General features: G+C 38.1%; 1 protein-coding gene across 1 annotated transcript in view; it reads right to left on the reverse strand.

Moving 5' to 3' along the window:
* LOC128659921 (oocyte zinc finger protein XlCOF6-like) overlaps positions 1–15,892 on the reverse strand; it is a 192,557-nt gene that overhangs the window by 107,482 nt on the left and 69,183 nt on the right. The gene's annotated exons all lie outside the window — the stretch shown is intronic.

The following is a 15,892-nucleotide window of genomic DNA, read 5'->3' on the forward strand; positions in this document are numbered from 1 at the left end:
AGATCCCCTTACGCCAATTGCGTAGCCTATCTTTTCAATGGGATCTTTCTAACGCTGGTATTTAGAGTCTTGGCTGAAGTGAGCGTTAGAACTCTAACGACAAAACTCCAGCCGCAGAAAAAAGTCAGGAGTTAAGAGCTTTATGGGCTAACGCCGGTTTATAAAGCTCTTAACTACTGTGCTCTAAAGTACACTAACACCTATAAACTACCTATGTACCCCTAAACCGAGGACCCCCACATCACTGCCACTATAATAATTTTTTTTAACCCCTAATCTGCAGACCGGACACCGCCGCCACCTACATTATCCCTATAAACCCCTAATCTGCTGCCCCTAACACCACCGACACCTACATAATATTTATTAAACCCTAATCTGCCCCCCCCCCAACGTTGCCGCTACCTTACCTACACTTATTAACCCCTAATCTGCCGCCCGGACCTCGCCGCCACAATAATAAATGTATTAACCCCTAAACCGCCGCACTCCTGCCTCGCAAACCCTATAATAAATTTTATTAACCCCTAATCTGCCCTCCCTAACATCGCCGCCACTTAACTTCAAGTATTAGCCCCTAATCTGCCGACCGGACCTCACCGCTAATATAATAAATGTATTAACCCCTAAAGCTGAGTCTAACCCTAAACCTAACACCCCCCTAAGTTAAATATAATTTAAATCTAACGAAATAAATTATTTCTTATTAAATAAATTAATCCTATTTAAAACTAAATACTTACCTATCAAATAAACCCTAATATAGCTACAATATAACTAATAATTACATTGTAGCTATTTTAGGATTTATATTTATTTTACAGGCAACTTTGTATTTATTTTAACTAGGTACAATAGCTATTAAATAGTTATTAACTATTTAATAGCTACCTAGTTAAAATAATTACAAAATTACCTGTAAAATAAATCCTAACCTAAGTTACAATTAAACCTAACACTACACTATCAATAAATTAATTAACTAAACTATCTACAATTATCTACAATTAAATCAACTAAACTAAATTACTAAAAAAACAAACACTAAATTACAAAAAATAAAAAAGATTACAAGAATTTAAAGCTAATTACACCTACTCTAAGCTCCCTAAAAAAATAACAAAGCCCCCCAAAATAGAAAAATGCCCTACCCTATTCTAAAATAAAAAGTTAACAGCTCTATTACCTTACCAGCCCTTAAAAGGGCTTTTTGCGGGGCATGCCCCAAAGAAATCAGCTCTTTTGCCTGTAAAAAAAAACATACAATACCCCCCCAACATTACAACCCACCACCCACATACCCCTAATCTAACCCACCCAAACCCCCCTTAAAAAAACCTAACACTAAGCCACTGAAGATCTCCCTACCTTGTATTCACCCAACCGGGTATCACCGATCCGTCCAGAAGAGGGTCCGAAGTCTTCATCCTATCCGCGTCGACTGCTTCAAGATGGACCCGCTCCGCTCCGGATGGAAGAAGATAGAAGATGTTGCCTGGATGAAGACTTTGGACCCTCTGGAGGACCTCTTCTTGCCGGATAGGATGAAGACTTCGGACCCTCTGGAGGACCTCTTCTTGCCGGATAGGATGAAGACTTCGGACCCTCTTCTGTGGCAGATATGACTTATGATGAAGCTGTCTGGGGAACAAATAGTACATGTGATAATGTATCATATATTGCAATTGAAAATATAATTCCAGATGGTTGTAATACAGAAGGAAAAACAAATCAAAGGCAGTTAATCTCTAATGCTGAAGTTCAGATATCAATTCAAGGGAATTTGTTAATTGATACAGTGTTAATTGTCAGTGAAATATCAGAAATCAATGATGAAGAAATAAAAGCAGTAACAATACTTAATTATTTAAAGGTACAGTCAACACGAGAATTTTTGTTGTTTAAAAAGAAAGATAATCCCTTTATTACCCATACCCCAGTTTTGCATAACCAACATAGTTATAGAAATATACTTTTTACCTCTGTGATAACCTTGCATCTAAGGCTCTGCAGACTGCCCCCTTCTTTCAGTTCTTTTGACAGACATGCATTTTATCCAATCAGTGCTGGCTCCAGGTTAACTTCACGTGCATGAGCTCAATGTTATCTATATGAAACACATGAACTAATGCCCTCTAGTGGTCAAAATGCATTCAGATTAGAGGCAGTCTTCAATGTCTAAGAAATTAGCATATGAACCTCCTAGAATTAGCTTTCAACTAAGAATACGAAGTGAACAAAGCATAATTGGTGATAACAGTAAATTGGAAAGTTGTTTAAAATTGCATTCCCTATTTAAATCATGAAAGTTTTTTTGGACTTGACTGTCCCTTTAACAGCTATGAGGTTAACTCTGCAAGAGGGGCACATAGATATAATGCTGTTAAATGTTACTGATATTGTTACAGATTCAACAACCATATTAATATGTTTCACAGTATTGTGATAGCTGGGAATATACTGAAACAGAAAACTGTATTGAATGAGAGTACTTAGTATGTAAAAATATCTATAAACGACCTTGTGGTGTTGATAAACAAGACTCTGATCTAAGGTATTGTTAAAGTTACACCTGTTAATCCACCATACACTCGCATAGAACCAATTCATAATGGATCATATGTTGTGATTACTAAGTCAAAATGATTGTAATATTCCTATGTTGCAAGCTACAATGATAACAGCTAATCAATCTGTGGAGTGTTATAATACAATTTTAACACCACCTGTGATAAAATATGCATGCTAGGTCACATTTAGCAATGCAGGTACCCCATATTACGTTGCAAATACTCTACATTACAGCGTGCTTGGCTAATTTACATAACATGCAAGTGAGACTAGGCTCCTCCCATGAAGCAATTGAGTTAAAAGGGTACACACAGATCTCTTAATGGTTGACTTGCATAAAAGGGACTTTCCTACCTGGATTAAAACTTTAGGTAAATCAATAAATCCAATAATGCAGAAAAGAAACGGCATGCTTATTATCACGGCATGCTTATTATCATGTTATGATATAATTCATATATGCTATATGTATATATCTTGTTAAGCTATAATTTATATGCCAATAACATATGTAGCAGTAACAAATTATTATTTTTATTATAAATGTATTTTTATTGTAAATGCAACCCGCATAAACTTATTGGTTAGAAACATTAATAATCCTTCTTTATTTTCATGAAGAAAACCTGTGGATTACAATTTATTATCAACATTTTTTTTTTTTTTGCAAGCTTTTAAACTTTAAAAGCTACTCGACTTGAAAGACCTTGGATTACAAATTGTTATCAGCTTCTCTTCATTAAAGCACAATCAAGAATGAGGAATGTGCAAACTTCACATTATTTTGTTTTTTCCTCATTGTTAAAGGGACATTATACACTCATTTTTTCTTTGCATAAATGTTTTGTAGATGATCTATTTATATAGACCATAAAGTTTTTTTTAAAAATAAATGTATAGTTTTGCTTATTTTTAAATAACATTGCTCTGATTTTAAGACTCCTAACCAAGCCCCAAAGTTTTATGTGAATACCGTCAGCTACCTTCTCCAGCTTGCTCCTGTTAGTGTAAAGGGTCTTTTCATATGCAAAAGAAGGGGGGAGTGTCTTATTTGACACTTGCAGTGGGCTTTCCAACTACCTTTTCAACAGAGCCAAACTGACAGCTTTTAAGTAAGTTTTTAAACCATTTTATACTGGATTTTTATATCAGTATCTGTGCATCTTATTCTTTATAGTAGTGTCTATTACATGCAGTTATATGAAAATGAGTGTATACTGTCCCTTTAAGGAAAGTAATACATTTTCTCCCAAGGAACATATTTCTATGAGGATATTTCTCCAAGCAAGAAATACCACGCTAACTGGACATCTATAACTCATCCAATCATGATTCATACACCAATTAACCAGTTTCTATCAAATTGATAACCTGGAGAATGTATTTATGACGTATTCCTAAATGGCAAGTCATCTTCCAATGAGGGGGATTTAACCTTTGTTACCTTGAGATTTGCAGTTATTTAACGTTACAATCTTGTAACTTATAAAAGGAATACCAATATGCTTCAACAAAGCTTTATGGGGATTTTTATTTGTATGAATCCTTCATATATTTACATTGGCTGGGATCCAACTATTTTTCTTGCTGGAGCAGGAGTAGACGATCCTGTTCAACTAAAAGTTTGCTGCATTAATTCCATAACGGATTACAAACAAAATGTTGATTAACTTGTTCAGTAAAAAATTTGCTGTAAGATTTCCATAACGGAATACAAACGGAATGGTTTCTGTCTGGCTCAACGCTTCATGGATAAATTACTGATATACTCCTACTTGCAGTAGATTATGATAAAGTTCCATTTCATTCCTGATTCGTTAATGTCAATGAACTTTGATTTCATGTCCGTTACTCTGCTGAATCTCGGACATTAATGACACATTTCTTTTTCCGTGGGAACGAAGGGCTGGACACTTTCTTATCTTTCTACAAGATGTAATGGAGGGGGGGGGGTGGCCAGATTTGATTAACCCTGTGCTACACTTGTATTTGTGCATGTAGTTTTAGCTAACACAGTGCATAACTTTGCAATACAGTATGTTCATAGTATGCTTGTCTGAATAAAAGCTGTTATGTAAATATTTTAGCTAAGACTGTGCTAGTTTGCATATTAAAATTGCTATAAAATGTTTGAGTAAAAACTATACCAACAGTAAGAAATACATTCTTTCAGAAAGACACTTTTACTTACTATAAATGAAAGAAATATATCCTATACATAAAGAAATGAAACCTTTCATATACCTCTTCTATTCATAAACATATTTTTAAATCTTTCATATGCTTATCCTGCAATATTCAAATATATGTTTAAGTAAAGTTCTTCTGCAATATATAAGATTTATAACTGTTCAGTAGTGATGTCGCAAACCTAAAAATTTCGGTTCGCGAACGGCGGACTCGAACTTCCGCAACTGTTCGCGAATGGGCGAACCGCCATTGACTTCAATAGGCAGGCGAACTTTAAAAAAACAGGGACTCTTTCTGGCCACAATAGTGATGGAAAAGTTGTTTCAAGGGGACTAACACCTGGACTGTGGCATGCCGGAGGGGGATCCATGGCAAAACTCCCATGGAAAATTACATAGTTGATGCAGAGTCTGGTTTTAAGCCATAAAGGGCATAAATCACCTAACATTCCTAAATAGTTTGGAATAACGTGCTTTAAAACATCAGGTATGATGTTGTATCGATCAGGTAGTGTAAGGGTTACGCCCGCTTCACAGTGACAGACCAAACTCCCTGTTTAAAGGTACAGTCTACACCAGAATTTTTATTGTTTTAAAAGATAGATAATTCCTTTATTACCCATTTACCAGTTTTGCATAACTAACACATTTATAATAATATACTTTTAACCTCTGTGATTATCTTGTATCTAAGCCTCTGCAAACTGCCCCTTTTTTCAGTTCTTTTGACAGACTTGCAGTCTAGCCAATCAGTGCCTGCTCCCAGATAACTGTGGGCTTGACACACATGCTGGCAGGCAGGCAACTGCAATTAGATTTCACTAGCAGACTGATGTTTCACAGTCAAAAAAGTTTTCTTTTTTTTAAAAAAATTACACTACTGTTACAACAGATATGAGTGGTGGCACTAGTTGGCAAGTGGGCCTGGCACACACGCTGGCAGGCAGGCAACTGCAATTAGATTACACTAGCAGACTGATGTTTCACAGTCAAAAAAGTTTTTCTTTTTAAATTTACACTACTGTTACAACAGATATGAGTGGTGGCACTGCAGGCAGGCAACTGCAATTAGATTACACTAGCAGACTGATGTTTCACAGTCAAAATTAAACAGGCAAATAAAAAAAATGATGTTCTAGCCCTAAAAAGGGTCTTTTGGGGTGCTGTCCTTACAGCAGAGATCAGATGAGTCCTTCAGGACTGTAGTGGATACTGAATACACTAGCCTAGCTATCAATTTCCCTATAAAATCAGCAGCAGCTACACTATCCCTCCTCTCACTAAGAATGCAGGATCAGAATGAATCTAAAATGGCTGCTGTCCAGGAGCTGGGAGGGTCTGGGAGGGAGTGTCTGCTGCTGATTGGCTGAAATGTGTCTGCAGACTGTGAGATACAGGGTCAAAGTTTACTCAATGATGACGAATAGGGGGCGGATCGAACATCGCATATGTTCGTTCGCCCGCCGCTGCGAACGCGAACAAGCTATGTTCGCCGGGAACTATTCGCCGGTGAACAATTCGCGACATCACTACTGTTCAGTGGGAATAAAATACTAACAAACTAACTAACTTAATGACGCTCCTCCCTTTATTGGTCTCAAGGATTGTGCAAGAGAATTCCTATGGCATGTGACAGAGATCTATTGTATTCTATATTATGCTTTAGTTTATTCACATTTATGTGCAGTTATAAGTATTTACATATCATGATGTATGCTGTGATCTATTTATTCTTGCATTTATATAATTGTAATTTTATTATATCCCTTGTAACAGTTTCATATATTGTTATCTAGCTGTAATTGCACACAGAGATGTACTTACTCTCTATAAGGGCTTATGTGGTATTATTCCCTTTGCACGACTGTGAGAATTAATACATTGTTAAACATAGGACACTCCCACCATTTGTTTTTAACCTATCAAATGTTAAGGTTTCCCTTTTCAAGGCTATAGGTTATCTATGGCCCCTAGCTATGACTAAAGCTTGTTAGCCGAAACGCGTAAGCTGACATTTAGGGACTTCTGTCCTAACCTCTGGTGCTTTGGAGAGTGCCTCCGCTTTTTAACATTTAAATTTCAATAAATCAAATTTACAATTTGTTTTTATTGTCTTTCAGTTCTCTAGCAGCGTCTGTAAAATATATTAAAGGGATATGAAGCCCAAACATTTTTGTCATTCAGACAGAGCAAATCATTTAAAAAAAAAGTTCCAATTTACTTCTATTATCAAATTTGCTTCATTCCCATGATATTCTGTGTTAAAGAGATACCTAGGTAGCATCAGGAGCACTGCATGGTAGGAAATAGTGCTGCCATATAGTGCTCTTGTAAATGGATAACATTCTTGCAAAACTGCTGCCATATAGTGCTCCAGAAATGCGCCGGCTCCTAAGCATATGTCCATTTTTTTTCAATAAAAGATTCCAAGAGAACAAATAAACATTGATAATAGAAGAAAATTAGAAAGTTGTTTAAAATCGCTGCTCTATCTGAATCATGAAAGAAAACGTTTGAGTTTCCTGTCCCTTTAAATGGTTTAAAGAGCTAACAGTAAATAATGGTTGTGATTAAGTGTACGGATGTTATAATTAAAGGCACGCATAACAAGTCATGTGATACAGATCGGCTGAGTCCCTTTGCTTAGGGTATTACACATGCACTGCTGATTTAGCACAAGCATTTAGTACAGTTAGCTCTGTGTGTGTTACAGTTTTCCCAGAGCTTTACACTATAAGCTCAGGAGCAGACAATCTATTTATAAGTGGCACAAACCACAACCTTACAAATATAATCATTTTATTCTATCATTTATATAAAAGCACTGACACATAACAAGTCATGTGATACAGATCGGCTGAGTCCCTGTGCTTAGGGTATTACACATTCGCTGCTGATTTAGCACAAGCATTTAGTACAGTTAGCTCTGTGTGTGTTACAGTTTTCCCAGAGCTTTACACTATAAGCTCAGGAGCAGACAATCTATTTATAAGTGGCACAAACCACAACCTTACAAATATAATCATTTTATTCTATCATTTATATAAAAGCACTGACACATAACAAGATTTTATCCTGAAAAGAAATGTTACATAAGAGTTGTTTAAGTGTGAGTTACATCTAATACTGCAGTATTGGTATTGTACTTCCTACTAATCTCACTGTCAGACATTTTGTATTTGTCTTGTGCTCCACCCCCTGTCCTTTATCTTCTCCTGATCAGTACTGAGTTGTCTTAAATCACAATGCAAGGGGGGGGGGTGGAAGAGACCGGCGCCAAAATATTCATTTTCAATTGTTTCTAGCACAGAGTAAGAAAAGTAAGACATTGGGCTAAATTACAAGTAGTGCAGTAAAAAAAATTCTGCAATAGCGAAAACACCGCTAGTTTTAAGCTTTTTGTGCTTGTCGAGTTGCGCTGGTATTACAGGTTCCCAAAAAAACTTATTTTATGCTAATGTTAACCAAAAAAGCGCAAACAACCTTAACTTGAGTTTTTGTGCGCACAAGCATGTATTGCCCCATAGAGATCAATAGAGACAAAAAAATGAAAAAAAAAACTAAATCCCTACCATAAGACCCTAGCCTAATAACCCCTAAACCACCATCCCCCCACAACGCAAACAATCTAGATAAACTCTTAACCTCTAAACTGCCACCCCCACAACACAAATGATCTAAGTAAATTATTAACCCCTAAACCACCACCCCCACATTGCAAACTATCTAAATAAACTATTAACCCTTAAGCCACAACCCCCCACAACGCAAAGTAATAAACTAACATTTAAATCCCCTAATCTAACACCCCTAACTTAACCCAAATTAAAATACTACTAAATTTACCAAAAAATCCTAACTACCTTAAAAAAATAAAAAACAAACAAAAAAAACAACTATCATTAAAGAACATAATAACCCCTAACATTACAAAAATAAGACAGTCTAAGATTACAGAAAATAAAAAAAAGCAATTACCAAAAAAAAAAAATATTTAATCCTATTCTAATACCCCCAAAAGACACCCTGACATTAAACAAATCCCTATTCTGAAAATAAACTACTAATATCCATTAAAAGGGCCTTCTGTAGGGCATTAACCTAAAGCAATCAGCTCTTTTTCTAAAAAAAAAAAAACCCACTAACCCCTCTAACATTACAACCCCCAACCCCCCAAAATAAAAATAAATAACTAAAAAACCTAAATTACCAATTGCCCTGAAAAGGGAGGAGGTGATGGCGGTGGTGATGTGGTCCTCCTCTTCAGTGCAGTAATAGGGAGCTCCTCTTCATGTGGTCCCCAGCTGTACACTGAATGTGAGGCACCCTTTTTATATGGGGGTGCCTTTTCATTCCTATTGGTTGATTTGAATCTTCTAATTCAAATCAGCCAATAGGATGAAAGGAAAAAGCTTTCATTCTATTTGCGGGTTTGTAATATCAGCGCATTGAAAATGGCTTGTGAAAAGGTGATTTTGCCAGCGCAAAACCATTTGCACCTCACTTGCAATCTAGCCCTTTGGGGCCGTATATACCTGTTTCTGTGCGAGACTTCAGGCTCACCGGAAACAGGAGTTAAGAAGCAGCTCCTTAACTCGTTCGCCACCTCTGATGCGGGGGACAGCAATCAGCCTGATCGGGTTGATTGACACCCCCTGCTAGTGGCCCACTGGCCGCAAATCTGCAGGGGGCGGCATTGCACAAGCATTTCACTATTAATGCTTGTGCAATGATAAATGCAGACAGCATATGCATGATATTTTTTATATACACACCTTCCCTGGAAAAAAATCCTACTGAGCATGTGCACAAGCTCACAGGGTGTATATATATATATATATATATATATATATATACTAGTCTATGATTGGTTGATGTCAGCATTGGTGCTTCGCCTTTTCTGACTGTGGGACGCTTCCTATTTTTAATATTTTGCAACAATAAAGAGACACTTATTTTTACAACAGTGGCTCCACATCCGTTATTCTGCTTCATTTGCACCAGTCACAGGAGCCACTGTTTTCTCGCTTTGGGTCCGGTCACAGCAGTAACCAGGTAGTACCTCACCCACTCCCCCTGCCAAGCGTCATATGTGACATCACAGACACACATCGTCCGGATTCAGCTTGGAGTGTGGAAGAGCCCACGCCAGACCATCAGCTGATGCAGCAAACCTAGTAAGCTCTCAGTCCATTTGGTGTACGGATTGTGCCTTTGGTCGATGGTAATAGCCTCCTATCTACACAGAACCGCTCTGGAGATCTCAGCTTTATATGTGACTACATTTAAGGTACTCCTTTGTACACTGTTGCCAAGTGTTATCACTATTCAGTGTTTTGGATATCATCGGAAGTAAAAGGAAGAAGGGGGAGAGGGGGTGTACATATAAGTCCTGGCAAGGATTCTAATATCCATATGAAATTAATTATGCAGGTTGCACTTTAACTCTTTGTTTCCCTTGGTTGATGTCTGTCACATGATACAGGGGGCTGGGAAAAGGAAACTGAATTTTTTTTGCATGTTAAGCTATGAAGAGACGCAGTGAGCACGTCTGCTTCTCTCCATTGCACAACATCAGTATTGTTGCCTTACGAGACGCGAACTCCATCGCCACCCACTGAGTAGTTAGAGCTCAGTGTGGATAATATGCCCCCAAGTTGTTTTCCTAGGAATAATTAGTCAGTTTATATGACAGTCTCAAGGTGTTTACTGTCCCTTTAGTCAGATCTAGCTTTGTTCTATCTTGTTATGAGTCCTTGTTTACTAAAGATAACATTGTGACACATTTTCCAAGATATTGATTACCTAGAATACAATTTTTATTAATTATTTCTGTTATTAATTAAAGAGATATAAAGGTGAAATAATGTTTAATATGTTAGATCAGTTTTATATTGTACTACCGATTGTATATAACTATGTATTTAATTGAAATATTTCTTTATTATTAGAATCAGAGAATTCAGTATACAACACAGCATTTTTACCACAAATGTGGCGTCATGCGGCATTATCAGAGCATAATCAAATTCAGTTATACAGGGGTGAAGCTCTTACATCATCCAGCGTCGTAACACTGAAGACATTACATTGGAATCCTACATTATTTAACATGTTGATCAACACATTCCATGAAATCCCCCTTTTTTATTTTCCCCCCTATTCTTTTTTTTTTTTTTTTAAAGAACAAAACAACTTGTGGAACAAAACCCCTGTTGCAAAACAAACAAAACTAATCTGTGGCACTTGTTGGCAGATAATACACCCAACAATTTTCCTGTCTAGTCTCCTCTCTCTCCTAGAAGCTAATGAGCGTTATCGATTGAGTACAAAAGAGTACGTGAAGCCAGACTGTCAACCCACTGCTTTATCCTCTCAGTTTATGCATCAGGGATGCGCAATTCCTATCGACCAACGCCGGGGACATGCAGTTTCTGGTGCTGGGCATGTGTTTTATTTTTACATTTAGCCCTGCTGTGGGCAAGCAGACTGCAGCAGGGATAACGCTTTTTTTTCTGTGCTATTAGCACTGGGAGCGGGGAGGAGCAGGGTTACACAGAGCAGCCAGGTCAAGTCCTTGCAGACAAGGCAGCTGGGGGGGAACTCCTGGTTAGTACTAAATGTCACAGACCGGCTCCTACAGACCTGCACACTGACACTCGCCCCTCCCTCCATAGCGCAACACTGGAGTGCTATGTTTTCTGATATGTATGAAGTGTAAAGCATAGGGAATGCCAGGCTTTTGTGTTTAGTATGTTTGGGGGATGGAATGCCAGGCTTTCAGATGAGTAGAGAGTCTATATTTTGAACACTAATGTGTTTTGGGCACAGGTTATGATCATTTCTTGACTCCAGAAGGCACCATAAAAAGAGACAAAAAGAAAGGGGTTCATGCACTATAGTATTCAAATTAGAAATGTATTATTAAAGTCTAAAACTGGTTCACGTTATTAGCCAGGAAACTGAGTGGGGGGTATTTACACAGTTTGTGGTGGATATATATAGTATAGTTTTTTTTGTTTACTAAGCATTATACTTCTACAGTGCCAATATTTATTTGCTATATAATATTAACTCCAGAAAGACCATAAGCATCTGGCAATTCCCTTTAAATTTGTGCTCGCTAATAGGCTAGGTAGAACATAGTATAGTTTCTAGATTACGAGGCTCCTTTCGTTCAAATATTTAAAAAGTTACTTTAGAACAGAATTGTTCAACCTAAAACCTGAGAGCCAGAATGCAGCTTCCCCAAATATTTTATTTGGCTGCCCTAATCTAGCCTAGCAGGCGATACTTCAGGTGGTGAGCTTGCCCTGAGCGGTCGCGTCGTGCACGCACAATGCCGACAAGGCAGTCGGGGGATATCTTTGTGAGTACTAACTGTCACAGACCGGCTCCTGCAGACCGACACTGCCCTGATCTAGCCCAGCAGGGGATACTTCAGGTGGTGAGCTTGCCCTGAGCGGTTGCGATGTGCACAAAGTTTTTAAAACATTTGCTACGGTAGGAAGAACCAGCTGTACATACTGTATGTATTCTTAGGGACTTTTTTTGTTGTGCGCCAACACTATCAGTATTTAGCGCGGCTCCATGTAACATGTTCTCGGTTCACACAGCTGCAGTACGAAGATAGGGCTGTGGATGAGGGAGATACAGAATGTTTAGAACCTTGGTGTACTCTGCATCAGTGCCAGCCATCCCCTCCATTAGTCTGAGCTGCAGCGTGCAGGAGCAGCAGGCACAAGCTGCTGAGGAGCGGCCAAACCCTGCAGAGAAAGAGCTAAGTATATGCATCACTTCCTATCTGAGAGCTAGCTAGGACACTCCACCCCAGTGGTTACTCCAAAGATGACCTTGTGAGTGACACATGTAATAAAATAAAAAACATAATTTATGTAAGAACTTACCTGATAAATTCATTTCTTTCATATTTGCAAGAGTCCATGAGCTAGTGACGTATGGGATATACAATCCTACCAGGAGGGGCAAAGTTTCCCAAACCTCAAAATGCCTATAAATACACCCCTCACAACACCCACAATTCAGTTTAACGAATAGCCAAGAAGTGGGGTGATAAAGAAAGGAGTAAAAAGCATCGACAAAGGAATTGGAATAATTGTGCTTTATACAAAAAAAATCATAACCACCATAAAAAGGGTGGGCCTCATGGACTCTTGCCAATATAAAAAGAAATTAATTTATCAGGCAAGTTCTTACATAAATTATGTTTTTTTTTCATGTAATTGGCAAGAGTCCATGAGCTAGTGATGTATGGGATAGCAAATACCCAAGATGTGGAACTCCACGCAAGAGTCACTAGAGAGGGAGGGATAAAAAATAAAGACAGTCAATTCCGCTGAAAAAATTGATCCACAACCCAAATCATAAGTTTTAATCTTATAATGGAAAAGAAAAAAACTGAAATTATAAGCAGGAGAATCAAACTGAAACAGCTGCCTGAAGAACTTTTCTACCAAAAACTGCTTCTGAAGAAGAAAAAACATCAAAATGGTAGAATTTAGTAAATGTATGCAAAGAAGACCAAATTGCTGCTTTGCAAATCTGAAGCTTCATTCTTAAAAGCCCAGGAAGTGGAAACTGACCTAGTAGAATGAGCTGTAATCCTCTAAGGTGGGGATTTACCCGACTCCAAATAAGCGTAATGAATCAAAAGCTTTAACTAAGATGCCAAAGAAATGGCAGAAGCCTTCTGACTTTTCCTAGAACCAGAAAAGATAACAAATAGACTAGAAGTCTTCCTGAAATCTTTAGTAGCTTCAACATAATATGTCAAAGCTCTTACCACATCTAAAGAATGTAAAGATCTTTCCAAAGAATTCTTAGGATTAGGATACAAAGAAGGGACAACAATTTCTCTACTAATGTTGTTGGAATTCACAACTTTAGGAAAAAATTCAAATGAAGTCCACAAAACCGCCTTATCCTGATGAAAAATCAGAAAAGGAGACTCACAAGAAAGAGTAGATAATTCAGAAACTCTTCTAGCAGAAGAGATGGCCAAAAGAAACAACACTTTCCAAGAAAGCAATTTAATGACCAAAGAATGCATAGGCTCAAACGGAGGAGCCTGTAAAGCCTTCAAAACCAAATTAAGACTCCAGGGAGGAGAGATTGATTTAATGACAGGCTTGATACAAACCAAAGCCTGTACAAAACAAAGAATATCAGGGAGTTTAGCAATTTTTCTGTGGAATAAGACAGAAAGAGCAGAGATTTGTTCTTCCAAGGAACTTGCAGACAAACCCTTATCCAAACCATCCTGAAGAAACTGTAAAATTCTAGGAATTCTAAAAGAATGCCAAGAGAATTTATGAGAAGAACACCATGAAATGTAAGTCTTCCAAACTCGATAATAAATCTTTCTAAAAAACAGATTTACGAGCCTGCAACATAGTATTAATCACTGAGTCAGAAAAACTTCTATGACTAAGCACTAAGCGTTCAATTTCCATACCTTCAAATTTAATGATTTGAAATCCTATGGAAAAAACAGACCTTGAGATAGAAGGTCTGGCCTTAACGGAAGTGGCCAAGGTTGGGAATTGGACAACCGAACAAGATCCGCATACCAAAACCTGTGTGGCCATGCTGGAGCCACCAGCAGCACAAACGAATGCTCCATGATGATTTTGGAAATCACTCTTGGAAGAAGAACTAGAGGCGGAAAAATATAAGCAGGTTGATAACTCCAAGGAAGTGTCAATGCATCCACTGCTTCCGCCTGAGGATCCCTGGACCTGGACAGATACCTGGGAAGTTTCTTGTTTAGATGAGATGCCATCAGATCTATTTCTGGAAGCCCCCACATTTGAACAACTCATCACATCTGGGTGAAGAGACCACTCTCCTGGATGTAAAGTCTGACGACTGAGATAATCCGCTCCCCAATTGTCTATACCTAGGATATGGACCGCAGAAATTAGACAGGAGCTGGATTCCGCCCAAGCAAGTATCCGAGATACTTCTTTCATAGCCTGAGGACTGGGAGTCCCACCCTGATGATTGACATACACCACAGTCGTGACATTGTCTGTCTGAAAACAAATAAACGGCTCTCTCTTCAATAGAGGCCAAAACTGAAGAGCTCTGAGAATCGCACAGATCCAAAATATTGATTGGTAATCTCGCCTCTTAAGATTTCCAAACCCCTTGTGCTGTCAGAGATCCCCAAACAGCCCCCCAACCTGAAAAGACTCGCATCTGTTGTGATCACAGTCCAGGTTAGATGAACCAAAGAGACCCGTAGAACTATATGATGGTGATCTAACCACCAAGTCAGAGATAGTTAAATATTGGGATTCAAGGATATTAAATGTGATATCCTAGTATAATCCCTGCACCATTAATTCAGCATACAAAACTGGAGCGGTCTCATATGAAAGCGAGCAAAGGGAATCGAGTCCGATGCTGAGACCTAAAACTTCCATGCATATAGCTACTGAAGGAAATAATAGAGACTGAAGGTTCCGACAAGCTGAACCCAATATAAATTGTCTCTTGTCTGTTAGAGACAGAGACATTGACACAATCTATCTGGAAACCTAAAAAAGGTGACCCTTGTCAGAATCAAGGAACTTTTTTGGTAAAATGATCCTCCAACCATGTCTTTGAAGGAACAACAGAAGCTGATTCATATGAGATTATGCAGAACGAAAAGACTGAGCAAGTACCAAGATATCGCCCAAATAAGGAAACACCGAGAACCTTTGAAAAGATTCCTAGAGCTGTCGCTAGGCCAGAAAGGAAGAGCAACAAATTGGTAATGCTTGTCTAAAAAAGAGAATCTCAGAAAATGAAAATAATCTAAATGAAACAGAATATGAAGATATGCATCCTGTAAGTCTATTGTGGGCAAATAATGCCCTTGCTGAACAAAAGGCAGAATAGACCTTATAGTCACCATTCTGAAAGATGGTGCTCTTACATGACAATTCAAAAGATTTTCTTTCTTTGGGACAATGAATAGTTCTGAATAAAACCCCAGACCCCGTTCCTGAAATGGAACTGGTATGAATACCCCAGATAACTCCAGGTGTGAAACACACTTCAGGAAAGTCTGAGCCTTTACTGGGATTGCTGGAATATGTGAGAGAGAAAAAGACTTCTCACAG

The sequence above is a fragment of the Bombina bombina genome, chromosome 5 (assembly GCF_027579735.1).
Source record: "Bombina bombina isolate aBomBom1 chromosome 5, aBomBom1.pri, whole genome shotgun sequence".
Classification (NCBI taxonomy): Eukaryota; Metazoa; Chordata; class Amphibia; order Anura; family Bombinatoridae; genus Bombina; species Bombina bombina.